Here is a 19,356-nt window from a genome sequence, read left to right as displayed (position 1 = left end):
TGGTAGTCTAAAATGTCTTTTCATTAATATCTTTACTTTTAACTGCAATTATTCTAAAGCCCTTTTAATAGCTGTCACTTATTCATTTCTAGGCTGTAGCAAATTACAGTTGAGGAGATGGCTGCTGACAGCTCACGTCTGCAAATGGCACGTTCTCGTATTTCTGCAAGGTCTGTGGTCCCTCCTTCCCAGCACAGCTACTAGGAGTACCAACGTCCTGCCACGAGGAGCAGCGAAGACCACAGGGCCCACGTCTGCCAATCAGGAGCCCTTGGTTACTCCAGCTGTGTCGCCCAAGACCTCTGTCTACTCTTTCTTCCGCTGAAAAAGGGAGAAAAATCAGTTTTCCCCATACGTGCTCCAAACACATTATATCAATATGAAGGATGCATGTTTGGGAAGAGATGTGTGTGTGGGGTGTGTGTGTGTGTGTGTGTGCGTGTGTGTGTGTGTGTGTGTGTGTTGGGAGGGGGATGGGGACAGAGATTTCATTTGAGAGGAATTAATATTCCAGGTATTGTTAACATCATAAACCTCATCCTCTTAGGACACACATCCCAGGGAAAAGAGAACTGGGTCAAAGACACAAAGCAGTCCATAAAAAATAAAATATTTTTGAAGCTAAAATAGTACCTAATAAAAAAATCTGAGTGATCACTTTTGGCACCTGGAAAGTGGTACAGCCTGTCCCCAAAAATTAAAATTGTATGATACAAAAATAACTCTTCAGAGGAGCTTTCAGAACTCAGGCTAATGAATCCAGTTACGTCACTTCTTAGCGGTCCTGGCTAAACGGAACATTGGACTCTGGAACAGGGATTGGGCCGGACCGGTGAACAAGAGAGTATATGCTGAGAGCCCTGTCACATCTGTGTCATCCAGATGACAATCAGACGCCAGAACCTTGCAACGACACTTCCTTTTATAACACTGGTTGCTTTCCAAGTCAATATGCAGCCTAACGATCAAAACAATCGAATGGGAAGGCGCGCTGGAAAGACCCCTAGGAGAGATTTTTCAAGCCTTTATGTGTTCAAAAATTCAAAGACTCAACAGATGAAAGCAGAGCAAACACAAATTAATTGCTGCTCAGAAGATGTGTTTTTTACTTTTTAATTAACGTTCTGTCCTTAATCCAAAAGCAGAAGTAAAACATACGATGTACAGCGCTTACGCACCACTTATGGTGAAGTGTTACCTTTTTCCCTCAGGCTTTCTTTATCCTCCTCCAAATGTTTAAATTGAAGATGCAGTCTTGGCAGTGTGTGGAGTTCAGTGATGCAAATAGTGTGGGATGGCGCCACCCAGAACTCGGTGAGTGGGAGGGCAACCAGGAAATCAACTTCCCTTTTCTCAGTGTGACTCCATTCTGTCCGCAGGAGGATTTGGGCCCACGTATTGTTGCTTGTCTTTTTCAATTGGGGAAGGGAGGAGGTAAAGAGAGGTGAATGCCAAATAATATTTTGGGAGTACTTATATTTGCAAAACACCTGAGTTTAAACTGTCAGTTTCCAACTCATCTTCTCGTCCTCGCTTCTCTCAGCCATTCCACATCCACCCTGGGGTCTCGAGGCCACAGGAGGAATGCAGGCATCTCCCGAACAGGCAGATATTGGGAGCAAGGGCTGGCACGGATTAAGAAATTCAATGGGCAATCCCAAATATGTTGGAGTGATTTGTTTGAAACATCCCTGAAATGTCTTCTAGGAGTGCTAACAGGCAGCAAAAGAGGGGCTGCTGTGCAGTCTACTGCTCTCCCGTCTTGCCATCTGAAAATCCCCCTTTGGGCACATTCTCTGTGCCCGTGAGCAGGGCACAGAGGACATGATGACGAAGGCACTGCCGTCAATACACTCAGGAGCTCCCGAGCCGTCAGGGGAGACGGAAACGGACACAAGCACACATTGATGAGTTTTGTTTGCATTTTTTTGGACAGACGCATGAACGAATTCTCTATCAAGAGCCAATCAGTCAGAGGTCAAGAAGGCTTTCTGAAGGAGACACTGAAGAAGGGTGTTAGGTTTTAAAGGATGAAGAATGGAGCTCTAGGAAAGAAGCGCAACCAGAAGTCATCCAGGGCCGGGAGTCTTTGTGTAAATACAAATTCCAGAACCTGCCCAGACTCAGAATTTCTGATGTTGAGGGCCCAGCTTCTAATTGTGTTAAGTGCTGAGATGATCCCGAAGCAGCTGGTCCATGGTTCTTTCTTGGGATCTCTCCATCCTGTCGAGCACCCTCCTTCCACATTATAGAGCTAAGAGAACCGAGGCAACCAAGGAAGGCCACGGATTATATTCAGTATCAGCCTGTGACTAAGACCTGGGCCTCTTGATCCTGAATTTCATGCCTGGACCACCGGAGCCTACAGAGCTCACCATGTACATCTTCCACAAAGCATGCCTTTGGCCAATAGCAACAGTCACTGGTGCCAAAATGGGGGTATTAGTCCCACTGAATTATGGTGTGTCCATTGCTGCCCCCCCTTCCCTGGAGGGAGCAGTCACTCCCCGTGTATCACCATGTCCCTGGCATCGAGTGTTTGAAGAATGAGTTCAAGAACGAAGTCCACAAATGGGGCCCACAAACAGGACTCCCCACAGCATCAGGTGGGTACTAAGAAGGTCACCTTATTTCTCAACTTATTTCTCTAAAGAGAGAAAGGGAAGACCCAGCAATCAAACTCCGATACTGGAAAACACAGTGAACTTGAAATCTAAATCATAATGCAGAGAGCAGGAAACGCGAAATTTTTTTGTAGGCATAACCTGTTCTAATAAAATGGCATTTTTTTTTCTACAGCAGTTAAAATCGAGCACATACTTCAGAGTCTTCAGCAAACCTGAAGGCTGTCGGAAGCTAGCCACAAACCGTGCATCCTGGGAGTCCGTTTGTGACTCCTAATTCCATCCCTTCCAACCATCTGATGGGCCTGAACACGCAGCTCTGGAGAAGAGGTTCAGAAAGCATTATACCCTTTCACGTCTCTTGCACACCTGCTGGGGCCAAAGAACTCCATCCCCTGGTGACATTTTTCATGTTATTGCAACAACACATGGGCACCATTTCCATTCCAATAGGAGGAAACAGGAGTCGTGAGAACTTAATGAATCTGCCCCCAGCAAGTACACGATGAGTAATTTCGACCTCCATCCGTGTGGCTGTGAAGCCCCTCTGCCTCAGTGCTCCCCCAAGGCAGTTCCGCCAAGTGTCCAAGGGAACAGGCAGGTCAGCCCTCCAGCCGGTCAGGGGCTCCAAGCACTTTCCAGTGCGGTGCGGTTACCATATGGACAGCAGAGTCAAAGACCAATCAGAATACTGGTCTTGGCTAGTCAGTCACAGTGTTGCTAGAAGGGAAGACAGGAAACCTACCAAATTCTTACTTAATCTGTAGAAGCAGAAAATCTGGAAGTCAAGTGGACAAAAGTCTGACCTGAGTCATAAGCACAGTCATGACCTCTCCAACAATCCCCAGGCTTGAAGCAGTTTAGAGACCCCGGACCCCTTAAATGAAAGGGAGCCCAGGTCCCCTTGAGGAAGACCCTGGTAGAATGCCAAAAATGTATATTGTTAATCCTTCTCCTAGTCTTCCTATGAAGGGGCCTCCAGCCTTTCTTTAGGAGGGATGTAAATTGGGGAAAAGGAAAGAATCAGACCTTTTGGGGATGACTAGACACGGGCTCTGACTGACACTAATACCAGGAGACCCAAAATGTGACTGGTGACTCACCAGCCAGAGTAGGTGCTTCTGGAATTCAGGTGATCAGTGGAGGTTTTTACCTCAGATCTATCTCACAGTCAACCCAGTAGGTCCCGGAGCCCATCCAGTGGTTATTCTCCAGCTCCAGAATGTATCATCGAAACAGACATACTCAGCAACTGGCAGAATGCCCACACTGGGAAAGCAAGTCATTGTTTGTTTATTTTATTAAGGGAGAAAGGGGCTGTGGAAGATCTGAGAATGTGGTTCCAAAGGCCTGAATATGCTCTACTTTCGGAGTGAACTCAGAACACAGAAGTTTGGGGTTTACTGTGTGTGTGCTATTTGGCTTAAAAGAAATGGGCTTGGCTCGGCGCTGGAACATCAGGATTAATCATTCTAGCAATGAAGAGCCGTGACACCTATCAAGTTTCAATTGCTAGCTGAAACCCTTGATAGCTGCTAGAAAAATAATGTGCAATTATAGCCTAGAAACATAAATTATCAAGGCCACGGCGCTCTCAGATTGTAATAAATGAAATGTGGGTAACCACATATGTGGTAGGGCTCCCAACCCCCAGTGTGTGTCACGAATGCCTGGTCGCCCACAGGCACTGGAGAGGAAGGAAGAGAGAAACATCCTCTCCAGATTCAACACTGGCTGAACCGTGGATGAAGGCACAAAGGGAGAGAAGTTTCGGGGTTTAAGCCAAGCAATGTTTTCTACATTCTTACAAGTTATGGTCTCTAATATCTATGCCCGACAGGATTTACGGTGACTAGGAGAGAATGAGAAGTAGCTACAGGAGGTAAAAAGTACTTCTGCAGACAGTAATACAAATGACAAAACATTAGTTTCCTCCTCTGGAAAGTTCATTACATCCAGGGTAGATTCGGGTGCAGTGGAAGCACAGGAAGGCGTTCACCGTTGCCACCACAGGATTAGGCATTGCAAAGCCACGGCCGTTCGCCTCCCCAGCCTCGGACATCTGTCCAGCCCACGCCTCAGTCACGGGGACCTCAGGCAGGACTGGTCTTCAGCAAAACTGGGTACAATGAGAGTTACATCCCTGAACCACGTGTCCTTGGGCTCCTCACTCAGGGACAAAGAAGCCATTTTTAAGAGCTCTTCCCAAACGGACTGTAGGACACAGTGCTCACATGCATGGATAATAGTGCTTCTTTCTGGAAACATTCACTGAGCGCGCCTGTTATGGGCTCAGCACTGGGGATATGCACCTTCGGAACCTCCCATCTACTCAGCACAGAGAAGGACTCTATGTGTCCTAGGGGAGGATACCAGGAAATCAAGAAAGGTTCCCAGAGGAGGTGACTACAAAGTTGTGTCATGGAGACCAGAGGGAGATATGGGTCTGGGCCACTTTTACTCTCGGCTCTCCCACCAAATAGTCTGATGCCTTTTCTATGACTTCTTCTCTGCTCTAAGTCTGCCCTTGATAGTCATTTCAACCCAGCTGCACCTGAGCAGGAATTCTGGGCTCTTACACTCTCTGGGGAACAGCCAAAAACAGTCCCCTCTTACGGGAACTATGGACGGACTGGTCTCACGCTGGCGGAACTCCAGAACACACTCAGCCTCCCGCTCTGCAGGGCAAAGTAAGCAAATCCACGGAGGGGCTTCTCATCCCCCTCCTCGTCCGGCTGGCCTTCCCCACCACCTCTGTGCCTCATAACCTCATTTGGGACTTATGTAAAAAGATTCTTATTGAAATGGCGACAAAATGTAAAGTGAAATATCAGAGACACAGAGGGAATAAGCCACAGATCTGAGAAAACAGCTGCATATGAAAGGATTAGGAAATAAATTAGAAGAAACTCAAAGGATTTAGAATCCATTTCAGGTGCACTAGAAGAAAATCCCTGCAGGACAGAGAGAACAGGTCCAAGTTAAAACCCAGGCAGGAACAGAGGCTCCCTCCTCTAGGCGGCCGTGCAATGCTTTGCCTTAGGGTTTATATTCTTTTTTCACTCCTTAGCACTTTTGGGTATGATGTTTCTCAAAGTGGAGACGGGACCGCGGGCATCAGGTCACCTGAGGGACCTACCAGAATGCAGTTTCTGGGCCCCCAGCAATGCTTGGGCATCTGGAAGTCTGGGAACCACAGAACTAGGTACTGTATCATTCTTAAGTAGTGGCGACATCCATGCTAAATCACTCAGTTAAGCTGCTGTTTAAAATCTGAAGGAGACACTAGTGACTAAATTGATTCTTTTAGAAACTGTTAGATTCTAAACGTAGTAAGAGTGTGGTCACGTTGTGAATGATTTTAAATAATGTAAAATTTACACACTGAAGACAGAAAGACCTTCGCAGTGCATACAACTGATCACATCACTCCTTCGGGTAAAACACTCTGGTGACTTTCCACTACTTTTCTGATAAAGACCCAGACCACGGATCCCCAGGAGCCCTCCTCCTCGGCCTGGTGTGCTCCCAGCCCTGGGTGCTCTGATCTTCGGTCCCTTCAATGCCCATGCCTGCTCTTTACATACACTAGGCATCTGCAGGGACTCCTCTTTCCCCACTGAAGCCCACCCTCTCCCCAGCCCTCTCTGACTACATTGATCCCTTGCAGTAGGCTCGTTCAACATCAGCACCTTGCTTCCCCAGCTCTGGGCCCAGCTTAAATGTCACATTCCTCGGTGTGATCGTTTGATCAATGTACCTCTCCTCTGCTAATGAGTATCTAAGCAGCCCAAGGCAGCAGCAGCATGTCTGCTATTTTTCGTAGGAAGGAGGCTCACCATGGTTCATGTGTCCTCTAGTTCCCTCCATGGTACCTAGCAGGTGCTCAATAAATATTTGTGGATAAACACATGAATTAAACAGTATTTTAAAAGGAAATGCTCGAATCAAAATTAGACCCATGGTAGCCATCAAATATACCCTGATCCCTCTCTTAAAAGTTAAGGGCTCCAATGTCTTTCTGGTAACCTGAAGACTAAAGTCCTACGGTAGTTTCCCTTCCCCTGTATAGGATACTCGATACCTTCTTTGGCACTTATCACTTCAAATGGATGAGCCCAACTCTTCATAATGCAATTCCCGGAGTCTGAAAGAAGAGTGAAACTCAATATTAAAACTGCTACTGTGCCATTTCTCTGGGCCTTGCATTGATCTGGTTATGAACAATTACCCTAAAGCCTGTTCGTTGTCTGAAAGATATATTTTGAAATAACAACAAACCTGGAGATTTGGCTTCTTATATTTTTGAACCTCTTCATGTGCCTCAACGTCCTCAGCTCCAGGGGTCAATTCTCAGACTGTTTCATGGCGCTTCCATATGCCAGAATCGTTAGCAACATATTCAAAGACTGAAAATGGCCCTACACAAGTCTGCAATGATCGCAACACAATTTCTATGACAGCAGAACAGTGTCTCCTGGGAAGATAAGTGAATCCACCATGACTGCCCTCTTCTTTCTGCCATCTTGCTGGCAGTCAGCCCTGGCTCAGGTAATGACCCTGACGATGTTCTCTCACTTGCTCCCGAAGCAAAGCTCTCATGGCATATTGTTCCCCATCCTTCACCAAGTAGCACGGCCACTCAACACAACGTCCCAACATAACAGGTTCAACTGAAGCAAAAATGAATTTGACAGACTGAGGGGGACTCGGCCACAGGAGAGTTCGCATTAGGTGTGCTGCAAAAAAGAGCATTGGTTTGGATCTGCCTGATGTTGGGCAACCTGCCTCTCTGACAGATAGATTTCCTCATCTGTAAAATGGGTACAGGGTAAGTCAACATGTCTGAATCACTGTGAAACTGATATGTAGTCTGGCCTGGATATAATTCTCCAGTGATTACTGTATATCTGTATTTCACTATATAAATCTTTTTATGGGTCTTCAAACATTTATTTAACCTCAGATCCTATGTACAGTTACACGCCAGTCCTGATACATAGCGTAGAGGTATGGCCACACAGTTGACAATCTAGCACCTGAACAACCCATACTTACACCCTACTTGGGAGAAGAGACAGTGACCAGAAAATAATTTTACACTGAAAAAAGTGTGCAATTTGTCAAGTACCAAACAAGATTTGCATATAGTGATTAGATGAGTGACTTTTCACGACTATAGTAGTTGGGGCGGTGAACGGGGGAAGCTATACTCTTTCAAAGCACAAGTTTAGAGAAGTAGTTTCCGTTTGGCACAGTTCTCTTGCACATCCATACCTCATCACAGTTTAATGTCTGTATTGAGGTTGATTTTTTTGTTTTCCTTCCACTTCATGAAAGCCATTACCAAGTGACAGGTACATGAGCTACTGCTTAATGAGCTGGTGAGTCTGTAAGCTAGTTGTTGCCTTCCTGAAGGCACATAAAGCAGAAAAGTCACCCAAACAAACTGGCAATAGCCGGAAAGAATAAGCAGAAATGGAAACAGGTGGCTTCTACTTAGGTGGTTATCAAATGAATTGTCCAACCTGAGACACGTTGGAAAGGGAAAGTTGGTACACTTCATTATGCTGGGCCAACAGATCTATACTGGGTCTAACACTCAGGACTATAGTCATTCTACCTTTATTTTTCTGTTTCCCCCCAGAGTATTTTCTAATTAGGTTGATAGGCTCAGATCAAAGAAGAAAGATTAACACTTTACTACCGCCCACCTGTCAATGAACATTAACAGTCCCCCATTTACTGGAATGTTCCAAATGATTCAAAAAGAGACATTTACCAAGTGTTATTGAAACGACTAAATTTCCTTAGTAGGCAGCACAATTGCACAAAACCCAGTGATTAGATGAGTGAATTAAATTCCTGCCAATGGCTCCTCCACCAGTACTCTGCTAACTGGGGGTTTCTCACTGGCCTTCCATCCACATTGAGCAAGTGCAAACAGCCCCGCCAGAAAGCTGGATTCAAGGAAAAGGAAAGAGTCCCATTAGCAACCTCCATTCTTTCTGCACAAGGCAAAATGATAATAAAATAAAACAGCGAAACCCCAGGTTAGTTCCAAGTGAATGGGAGATAGAGACCTATTTACAAGAGCTTTTCTTTAGGACCTCAGGTTGCTAATAGGATTCATTATGTCAGTTCTTTTAATTCACAATCGATTGTAATTTTCCCTGACCTGTATTTCAGCAGTCTACCTCTCTGTGTGCTTGAGGAAAAGTTACATAAATCAAACTAACAGTCTAGCAAAAATCTTCGGAGGAATTTCTTGGGCTACTTACAACTCATAGAGAAGATGAAATAATAAATGCATGTCTTTAGGGGGCGCCTGGGTGGCACAGCGGTTAAGCGTCTGCCTTCGGCTCAGGGCGTGATCCCGGCGTTATGGGATAGAGCCCCACATCAGGCTCCTCCGCTGGGAGCCTGCTTCTTCCTCTCCCACTCCCCCTGCTTGTGTTCCCTCCCTCGCTGGCTGTCTCTATCTCTGTCAAATAAATAAACAAAATCTTTAAAAAAAATAAATAAAATAAATAAATAAATGCATGTCTTTAAAGGATTTTAGCAAGATATTTGAATAAAACACTTGAATAGGAACTATTGAATTAGCAATAATAACCTCAGCAAATCCAATGCACTGCTTTGGGGGTACCCTACTTTACGATCATTATTCTGTTTAATGCCCTCAGCAGCTCCAAGAGGTAAGGACTTAGATTATCTGTATCTGAATGGTAAGAAAACTGAGGCTGAGAATAATTAACTTACAATAAGTAGGTCAGCAGGTAGAGTCAAAAAGATACTTGAACCCTCACCCAAGCATGATACATTTAGCTTTAAAACTCAAAGACTCTTGCTTTTCCCTTCTTCCCAAAACCAATCAGCCACCAGATCTTTTTTTTTTCCCCATCAATGTCAACATCCTTTCTCTTTGACTTACATCCAGCCAGTGGGTCTCCAGAAGTTGTCTCCTTAAAGGAAGAGGATGGTCCACTACTCAGACTAGAAGATGGGGGCAAAGAGACCTGTTTTTAAGTTGCATTTACACAGCAAGCACCCTGCTTTATTTATTTATTCAATGGACCAAGATTGAGTGTTTGTGAAGGTAGGCCCAGAAGGAAGGAGCTGACAGCTTCCATCTCTCCTTGGCACCTCCTTCCTGCCACACCCTCTAACCTACCTTTCCTGTTGCCCTGGGAGTTAGATTGCTCACTGACGTCCAATTGTGTCTTTTTCTTCCCTAAAATCGTTTGTTTTACTTTTCTACTCAATCCAAATGCCCAGCTCCCAGAAGAGTTGACACAAGGCCTCTTCCAGACTTTCTCCTGACTATCCTGATTGCTGTATTCCTTGGACACATCATGTTGTTCTCTTTTAATACTCAGCTTTCCAGATCTTTCTTAAAGTCACTTCATTGTGAACTCTTTCCTCTCTGATCTGCAAACACTCTCACATACATTTATCACACTCCATTATGACTATCTATTAGTGGGTCTGTCTCCCATACAGCCCCCCTCTCCATACTGCTCGTATGAATTGGATCTTATAATGTGCAGGCAGTGCCTTAACTATAGAGCATAAAATGCAATCAAAATAGTTGAATAAATGAATGAATGAATAATGTAAATAATGTATTATGATGGGTGCTGTAAGCCTAGCAATATTTCAACTTGAAAACATTTATATGCATTTTAAGTGTAAGCCACACATTTATTTTTTTTTAAATACTTCAATTAATAAATCTTTATTGTGCATCTCTCATATAAACCCAGACAAATGTTTCCCCAAACTCTTGATTGAAGAATGGACAGTAATTGAGAAAATAGTCCTAATGAGTTGAAGTCACTTTCTGGTAATAGAGTAAGTCTAAAGATGGTAGAAACATATTCATTTCTTGATAAAGCTTTTGATTTAATGAGATTTGTAGAAACCTGCTATAAATATGACAAGCACTGGAGAAAATGGGATTTAGGAGCTGATATAATAAGTTTCTTTGCTTTTAAAGACCTTTCATTATTAGGAGAGCTGCATGGATGTGTGTGTGTGTATCTTTCTCTCTCATACATACATACACACATGCTTACTAGTACGTGTATGAAAGACAGTCCCCTTCCCCCAAATCTGAATTTTTGAGTACTCAGTCACTTCCCACAGAGCGGCCCAGTGTTGGACTAAGGCACAGGGTCCACTACAAAAATGCTATGAAAATGGTGAGGCAGGGCAAAGGGGGAAGGTGGTCAGGAGTCAAGAAAAAACCAGCCTTACTGAGTGTTATTGGAATTCACTCCTCACTCGGCCAAAAACATGCAATCTAACCAAAGTCCTTCCACTAGCTCTACCTCCCAAGCCACATGCCTTTTCAGGGCCCTGGGCAAAGCCAGCTGTGGCTCTGCATTTGGATTAAAGAGCCTGAAAACAGAAAAAAAAATTATTTTGAAATGCATTACGCTTCAAAATTAAGGGTAATTGTGTGTAGCAGCCTGGAAAATATAGCTCATCCAGTACTGCTCAGCCACAGAACCCCACAGCACAAAATGCTGGCTCTCTAAATGCAATTGCAAACTCAGGAAAAAAAAAAAAAAAAGGCACAAAGGGCGGAAGGAAGGGTGGAGGGCTGCTTATAGGGCTGTGACTTATAAGAAGGCTGCCGCCTTGGGGACACAGGGCCGGTACACAAGCCGGCAGGGTATCTGTGTTGCTTAAGCCACTAGATGCTGCTCTGCGCTACCACTGCAGCCTGACATCGAAGGTAAATAAAAGGTAGACAGATAATTACATAAGAAAATAAATGTGGCAAGATTGGGACAGAAATCTAATGGATGGAGCAGGAAAGGACTTCACATAGAGACACACCCAAAAGCTTTTCCCCTGCCCGGTACAGTGTCCTGGTCACACTAATGGAATATCAATATCTATTACCAACTAGCCAAGGTACATTGTACAATCAGAGCAGGAGGCATTTCACCCCGTTAACTCATTTCCACGCAGACGTTCCCTTAATCTGGTGATAGAGGCCTCTGAATGAGCCACACTGAGCTTCGTGAACCGCCTCCCTCGTTTCTTTCCCGTATTCCCGTTATGCCAAGGTTATGGTTAACACAGCAACCGGTGGCCAGGATTCTAGACGTTGTGTGGAACTCAAACATAAAATCACTAGCTATCGGTCTCTTCAGCCACAGAAGACCAGGAAGGAACACATGTGAAATTTAAACAAAACGGAGCTGGGTTAGGAAGACAATGGTAATACAGGAGGGACGGAAGCTCCAGAGGAAATCCGAAGGTCTAGAGGAAATTAAAGAACATACAGGGTGAGACCACCTATATGAGAATATAGCACATTAGGGTCTAAGGATTAAGCAAGGAAAGAGAAAACTGGGGCACTTATAATTGCTGTCAAGTCTAGCCTGTCTGACAGCACACCATTAGTCTTAACTTATGCAAGAAAACAAAACAATGGTTCTCCAGGGGGGTGGGGGTGAGGGGTTGCCCTGGAGGGGACCACTGGCAATGTCTCAAGGCACTTCTGGTTATCAACAATGGGTGTTGCTACTGGCATCTAGAGGGTAAAAGCCAGAAAAAGCTAGTATTTCCTACAACGCACCAGCTATCCCCCTCAACAAAGAATTATCCAGCCCCAAACGTCAAGAGCGCTGAGGTTGAGACTACCTGAAATCAAGGGTCAACGTAGAAGGGACAATAGCCTGCAAGTAGAAAACAAACAGAATCAGTAGCCTTGGCATCGCCCAAGGGAGAAATCACCCTGGTTAAAGACTCCAGTCTCTGGTTCCCTTCGTTGGTATTAATCTACAGGGCTGGAGAAATAGCAAAAGATTCCCTACCCCCACTTGGTCCCTTCCCACCACCAACTGGTTCCATGCCTTTGCTTTTACCATGACTCATCTGCAGAGGGGGGAAAAAAGTGTTTGCTAAAGAATATGTGTCTATTCTCCTTGGCAAACACTGTTCTCATTTTTGATTAATGAATTCCATTCTGGCTTATATGCTTCAATATCATGAGCTTAGGTGATGGGCATGCTGTCCCCAAGAGAAGGATCCTCTAACTCTCTCAAGGCTAAGAAGTTTAGCTTTGGAATGAGATATCCAAAGAGAGGCACCAACTCAGCCCAACTCAGCCTCAGTGGTGGAAGATACCTCCCTGGGAGCCATGGCAACCCAGCACATCTATTGGAACCCAGAGCATTTCTACCAGCATACAGGAGTGAAGGGCTCCCTGGATGCACTGTAGCATAGCTCGACACAGGGGTCCTGTCCTCACACCAGGCCAGGGGAGGAGAATCAACAAGGGCAGAAAATCACCAGTACAGGCATCAGGGTGCCTGGGAAAAGAACAGCGGTGGGGGGGGGGGGGGAAGAGCTGGAAAAGCTGGGTGTGGGCTCAGATATACTCTCCAACGATCCCCATGACATTTCAATCCTCCAAGCCACATCTATAAAATAGGATAATAACACTCTACTGCCTGTTCTCCACCATTTCCAAAGCAGCATTCCAGGAAGAAGGGTGTCAGCTGTCGAGGCAAGAAGGGAAATCTCACATGGATCCTGTGACTCCAAGATCTCTGGGACGATGCTGGGTCAGGGCTTACCGAAACATGGTGCCCTCAAGAACCATGGTTCACAGCCCACCAGACACACAGCAGTCCTGGAGTCCAGCAAGTAGTAAACGTTTCTAACTGAGGAAAGTTCTGTTCCCTGAATTAACCGTGAGAACTAAAATAGCCAAAACTGTAGCCTCAATTCCTAAAATTGAGGTTCCAATAATAATCCCGCTCAGATTCTGGAAATCAGTGTTTGTGGGGGCCTAGAACACTGACTGAGAATCGTCATCTCCTTCTATTTATACATGTGACTCATCTCCCCAGTCAGCGCTACGCCAGGTTGTCGCTGTGGTTAATTCTGTTTGATGAGCCAGCATTCCTTCTCCCACAGATTCCTACTGGATACTTCACCGTTAACCCACCTGAGGTGGGTGACAGAACTCGGCTCAAACTGTACCTGCCCTTATCCTGGAAAGGGTGGAAAACACTTCATCCTGCATCCTAACGGCATTCTTGGGCTTCAGAGCTGGCTCTTATAAATAAGTTCTAATTGTTAACACTCAGACAACCGAAATCACCTGGAGGACTGCAAACTGCAACACGTGTGTGGGATGCACACAGGGGTGGCTTCGCTGTACCCGATAACGTGGTGCCAGGCCCAGTCAAAGGTTTTCATGGCAGCCACACTCTGTCGCCTGGGTGTTTGGTCTTCAACATCCTTGTTTCAGACAGAGCTCAAGTTCTCATCCTTTCTCTTCTTTGGTTGGCCCGTCCCAAGCCCAAGTCACCTAAAATGTTTTATCTAATTATGTATCATAGCACCTGTGTGGCTGCCACCAGAAAACGTGACTACTGTCTTTGCAAACGTCCAAAAGTAATTAAAATAGGCATATGGGGAATACTAGGTGTAAACAAGGAAAAGTTGAGCAGAGTCTAGTTCCAAACACCTGAAAAGCTTAAAGACCTCCCAAGCTCTGAACTAAAACTTGGCCAGAAAAGAGTACATTCAGTCATTTCATTCTTAGTAAGATAAAAGAGTTTTTCGGATGAATCCGCTGCCTCTCCAAATCGCCAGGTGACAAACACACCACCTGGATTTCCAGTTTGCCAACATGGCGGAATCACGACCTGCTGCACCATCAAGTTCTATCAGCGGAGCATTTTAAAAGTTAAGTCCGTGGCCGACGCTTTCACTGCATCTGACTGAACATTTGTAAACAGCAGCTCTTGCAGAAGGTTAAACCAATAGCATTTGGTAAGTGGTGGGAGCAGTTAATTATTTCTTAAAATATGGCCTTGTGAACCACTTTCATCGGAATCTCTGGCAAACTGGTTGAAAAGATAGATTCCTAGAGCCTCCAGAATTACTAAACCAGACTTTTTTTTTTTTTTTTTTTACCACATTAAGCAATACATTTGACATTAAGAGTCAGTGTCTGTTTTGTAAAACACTCTACTTTGCCATTGTACTTTCTTCCACTTCATGTTTTAAACTGCTGTTTCGGACTTGATAAATTGATAGTCTGATCCACTGGATTGCAAGCCTAAACTTCAACAACGCTAGCAGACACGAAGGAAGCAGAACTTGAGTTGTGTAATTAGCAGCAAACACTTGAGGCTTTGTGATGCAGAGAGCGTTGAGCAATTCCCCACCTTTTCCCAACTCAACAGAATGAATGACTAAAAAAACCAAACTACCCACTTGGATAGTTTCAGGCATTAAAAAGTGGTTGCAGGCTTCGGTTACAAACCTTAAGGGTATGCACTGTCTTCGATCAGGACAGGAAATGTCCTCCATAAAAATGATTAGCCCTAAGCTAAACCTTCAGTGTTCAGAAAGGTGATAAGGTAAGCAAAGTGTGCACTCAGTAGAGCCCCTTGGCACAGCCCCAGCCACATCCTCTCTGCAAGGACTTCTAAGCACCCCCTTCCTCCACCTCTCCCCACGCATTCACACCAAATACCCAAAGGGGGTAAATTACTTTAAAACACTTACGTATTGTCCTATTTCAATACTGTAATTTCATAAATGCTTATGATTTAGAAGCACCATAGAAGCCCCTGATCTGTTATCTTATTTTCCTTCTAGACATTTCTCATTTGTCTTCTCCCCTGCATCTGCCACCCAGTTTCTTTCTGACTCCCCCTTCTCCTCCTCTGCCTTCACCTCCATCTTCTGGGAGGGCAGAGCGGGATACAGAGGCTATCTCTGACTTCACTGCACACACAGTAATGCCTTTCTTCCTAGGGGAGTATTTCTTTGGCTAAAGCAACTCATGCTTTGAAAAGACTTTCTCCAAGGAGTATGATAAAACAAACACCAGATCTGAAGTGGTTATGCATTATCAATAAGTTGTACTGGTTTTCCACTCTCCCAAGGAATCACCTCTCTATTCCTTTCTTCAGGCTAAAATTCTGAGTCCGGCTCAAGCACAAAGGGTCTGCAAGAGGAGTGGCTGGGCATGGTGGGAAGGACAAAAGAAAGAAAAAAAAAACCACAAAAGCCTGTTACCTGGGTTCACTTGCCACTGATGCTGCAATATTTTCCTGGTATATTTCCCATAATAGGCATCTCTTATTCAGTCCATTAGCAAGTATTTATTGAGCACCTATTCTGCTGGGAATCAGTCTAGGTTCTGGACCTATACACAAGGCCTCTGCCCTCATGGAACTTCCATCCTAATGGAGGAAACAGACATAATCAAATAAACAAATGAATATATAATGCCAGGGGGTAATAAGTGCTAAGGGGGAAAACAAGAGGACCAGAGAGAGGCTGGTTGCTATTTAACATGAGGTAATCAGGAAAGGCTGCCTGTAAGCTGACAACTGGGCAGAGACCTGAAGTGAGCAAGGCAATGAGCCATCTGGATGTGTGGGGAAACGTTCTTGGTGCAAAAGGAGTAAAACGTGCAAAGGCCCTGAGGAGAGAAGTTGTTGAAAAAAAAAAAAGAATGTAAGCTTGTCAGATGGCTGCAATGAAAAGCAAGAGAGGCACCTGGGTAACTCAGTCTCACTCTTGGTTTCAGCTCAGGTCATGATCTCAGGGTTGTGGGTTGGAGCCTGGGCCTCAGGCTCCCCACTCAGTGGCTCAGTGGGGAGTCTGTTTGAGATTCTCTCTCCCTCCCTCTCTGCCCCTCCCTCCTGCACTCTCACTCTAAAATAAATAAATAAATAAATCTTAAAAAAATAAGCAGAAAGATAAGACATGGGAATGGGGGATGGGGGTGAAGATATGACCATTAATAACACCACCCACCCTGTAGCCCAATGCCTGCTCCTGAATTCCACAAGACTCAGGCCTGGGCCTGCTTCACAACCTCCACTTCCCTGATATCTACTAAGCTTCTTCCCCAGTTCCCTTCCCTCCTGAGCCCATCCCCCCTGCAGAGTTCCAACACTCCAGGTCACTCCCTCACAATTTCCCAATTAGACAACCAGTCCATCCAATTAAAAAAAAAATGAGTAATAAATGTAGTAGGAAAAAAGGCAACATTTAACCACAGCCCTCTAGCGAGAGGAAATGTACCATAGTAAAGAGCAGAGGTTCAGAAGGGCAACTGTAAAAAAAAAAGTCTGCCACATGACAGCAGGGGATCTGGGCTTCTGAGGTTCTGCAAATGGGGGGAGGATAATCCTTGAAATAACCTTGGGAAGTAGATATGGAGGGGAGATACGAAAAACCATGACCAGGAGAGGCCCTTAATAATAGCTGCTGCCAGCCTTTTTTATCTAAAAGTGAACCTGAGTGGGGTTAAGTTCCTCTAGTTTCCAAAGTTAACCCTCAAAGAGTGAATGCATAAATACAGATCATTAATTACTTTTATTTTATAAACAAACAAACAAACAAACAACTCCTAAATTCTTCCACTGCCCCACCTCCTCCACCCACACCCAAGTCAGGGGCAGCGCTAAACCGGGAGCCTGCAGCTTCTGCCTCCCGAGGCAGAAATCCTTGTCTTAGCTTCTCCGAAATCTTGAATACAAGGGTTTAAGCCCGCATCATTCATGGCCAGGGATGTTAGCAGGCCCATGGTGAGAGGCACAGGGCATCACAGAATATGCTCAGTGAGTCCCAGGAGCTGTCCAGAGGCCCCCGGGGCCAGGTCACTGGGGGAGGCCAAGCCCTGCAGCTCTAGGTCAACACAGGTCCCACCGCCAACAACCTCTGCCCGGAGCTGCCAACTTCAAGCGGCCCCCAAGCGGGAGAGGTTCACTTGGCGGGAAGTCCCCAGCTCTGGAGCCCCTCGCAGTCTCTATCTCTCTCTCTCTCCCTCTCTCTCTCTCTCTCTCACACACACGCACACACGTTCACTCGCTCACACGCTCGCCGCCCTCGCGCGCGCCCGCGACACAACACGGACTTCCCAACCCCAAACACACGCGCGCACCCCCGGGCCGGCTGACTTCTGTATTTCCTCTTCCTCAAAGCTACTCCTGCGATCTCCGCCGCCGCTCGCAGCCCGGATTCCAGGACCCCCAGAGCTCGGCTGCCCCCTACCCGGAAGGCGCGCCGGGTGCCCCCCCCTTCCAAGCCGGGATCTCCCATCGAAGCCCCCCTCCCCCGCCGTCGTTCCCGGTCCCAGCGGGTGACCCCGGCATGTCCCCAGTAGGCGGGTATTAACTGTCTCCCCCGAGGGTCTCAGCCGCCCCAGCCGCCCCTCCTGCCCCTTCGGGCCCTCCCATCCTTCTAACCCATCGCTGTCCCCTCCCAGGAGCGCGCTAGCCGAGGGATTCCCTCCCATCTGCCAGTACCGGAGAAAAGCCAGAGTCCGAGCCGCCAGTACCTCCTCCGGCGCAGCCTCTCGGGTCTCCAACCCCCAAATCCCACACTCTCCGGTCCCCAGTCCCCCCGCGCCAGCAGCACTGTCCCCCGGCAGCCTCCACCAGCCAGCCCCGGCCAAATCCTCTCGGCGGGTTCCCGGGCCCGGGGCCCTGCGCTCGGTCTCCCGCGCCCCCTCCCTCCGCGCCCACTCCCACTCCCACACCAGCCGCCAGGCTCTGCCCAGACTTCCCTAACTGCCGAGCGCCCGGGAGCGCCCGCAGCCCTCGCACCGCAGAGCGCCGCGGCCACCCCCTCTCCAGCCGCGGAGCCCCCGGGGAGGAAACAAAAGTGTCTCCGCGGCGCCCGGAGAACCCCCAGAGCAGGGCACCTCCTCCCGTGCCCCAGCCCCAGCTCCCTCACCCGCCGCGCTGAGGTCAGCGAGTCGGGGGCGCGGCGCCAGCCCAGGAAACTTTACGAACCTGCCCGGGGTCGCAGGACAGCGGCGGTGGCGGCGCGCGTTCCCCGCGACCAGAGCTCTGGCTACCCGTGACCACTGAAGGGGGTCCAGAGGCTCTGTCCCCCAGCTCAGGGCCGCGGCGGTGTGGGTGGCTCTGCCTCTATCCCGTGCCCATCCTCGCCCGCGCACACGCACTTACACTAGGGATCCGCCGGCTGCTGCGCCGCCGGCTGCCGCTGCTCTCACTTCCTCTTCCTTCCTCCTGCTGGCCAGAGACACATTTTGCATCTGCAAGGCATCCCAAGATCAACCGCGAACTCTCCTCCCAAGCGGACGCTGCCGAGTGGCCGCCGCCGCCCCCGGCACCTGCGCCGGGACTCGCGTGGTTGGCGCTTCCACCTCCCGCCCGCACCCTGGAGCCTGCCTACTGCACTTTGCCTGTGGGGGGTTGGGGGGAGAAGGGGGCCCACGACTTTTTGAAGTCCCCCTACTTAAAAAGAAGGAAAATGTCAAACACCGTGCACGCCTCAGATCGGCTATAAATAATATGTGTGCAGAGCATGACTTCGCGGATGAGCTCACACGCGGCGTTTTGCAGGCACTAATTAACTCCGTCACCGTCATAGCGCCACCTCCGGGAGGCCGAGAGCGCGTGGCATCTTTTTATATGCTTTCATTTTTGTCAACTGGCTTGGAATTTCGAGGGGAAACTTCGGTGGGTTGTTTTAAAGCTACTTTTAAAAGGCTGATGTATTTGTTCTGACGCTCTGCCTCTACTCTTGAGCAGCGTGGCGAAAATAACAGAACCTTTCCTCCCTCTTATAGTCAACTATGCATTTACACGGTTTATTTCTAATTAGTTAAACCAGGGACTCCCTAACTTGGCATAACTTTGCATAAAGCAAGACTTTCTACCCTCAGTTTGGTATTTGGGGTACACTATTTAATGCAACCTACTTC

At 47.0% G+C, this 19,356-nt stretch overlaps 1 protein-coding gene across 6 annotated transcripts in view; it reads right to left on the bottom strand.

The window, feature by feature from the left end:
- Positions 1-18,710, bottom strand: part of ELMO1 (engulfment and cell motility 1) — a 527,822-nt gene extending 509,112 nt beyond the window's left edge. For 4 of the 6 annotated variants that reach the window (XM_040644098.1, XM_040644097.1, XM_040644092.1 and 1 more), the window contains exon 1: positions 18,419-18,589. The gene's annotated coding sequence lies outside the window, so the exon portion shown is untranslated. The other 2 variants (XM_040644096.1, XM_040644094.1) reach the window with 2 other exon arrangements.
- Between the last annotated feature and the right edge of the window lie 646 nt (positions 18,711-19,356).

The sequence above is a fragment of the Ursus maritimus genome, unplaced genomic scaffold (assembly GCF_017311325.1).
Source record: "Ursus maritimus isolate PB19 unplaced genomic scaffold, ASM1731132v1 scaffold_3, whole genome shotgun sequence".
Classification (NCBI taxonomy): domain Eukaryota; kingdom Metazoa; phylum Chordata; class Mammalia; order Carnivora; family Ursidae; genus Ursus; species Ursus maritimus.
Note: the sequence above shows the minus strand (reverse complement) of the source record. Positions and strands in the feature narration are given on the sequence as shown.